The sequence below is a fragment of the Culex pipiens genome, chromosome 3 (assembly GCF_016801865.2).
Source record: "Culex pipiens pallens isolate TS chromosome 3, TS_CPP_V2, whole genome shotgun sequence".
Lineage (NCBI taxonomy): Eukaryota > Metazoa > Arthropoda > Insecta > Diptera > Culicidae > Culex > Culex pipiens.
In genome coordinates this window covers 103,484,698-103,485,250 of record NC_068939.1, presented here as the reverse complement: position 1 = coordinate 103,485,250, position 553 = coordinate 103,484,698, and positions in this window count along the sequence as shown.

The window sequence follows — 553 nt, the reverse complement described above, 5'->3', positions numbered from 1 at the left end:
CGTTGATTCCGGAGACATCGGATTGTTTGCCGATGCGCCAGGTCCAGGGACAACGAATCCATATGCTCTCTTCGGGAAAAATGTTCTCCAGACCATTCCCCATAGGCCTGACCATACCAGAAGTTGGCGCGTGATTTTCCCAGGCCTGTAGGAGCGTTTGAACAAAAAGTTTCAATTTCTCATAGTAATTCCCATGTAAACTTTAACCCTGATGCGCGCAGCCAGTTAACAACCAAATGAGCTGATATTTGGCATGATAGTCCCTATGGGCATGCCCTGCAAGGGGAATCATACTTAAACTTGATCGGAGAACTTTTTGAAAAACGTACCCACCCTAATACATACAGCAATTCCCCACGAAAACAGCATGGAAAAAACAAAAGTGCTCGGATCGGGCTCAAAATTTTTCTGGGGGTTCTCTGGTCGAAATAATTAGACCTGTATTTTTTTGTTTGGCCATTATGGTGACCTACGCCGTGTTAGGGTGGTGCGAAAAAAGGCCATTTTCGTCGATTTTCGCAAAAACCACTTTTTAAAAAAAAATCATAACTCC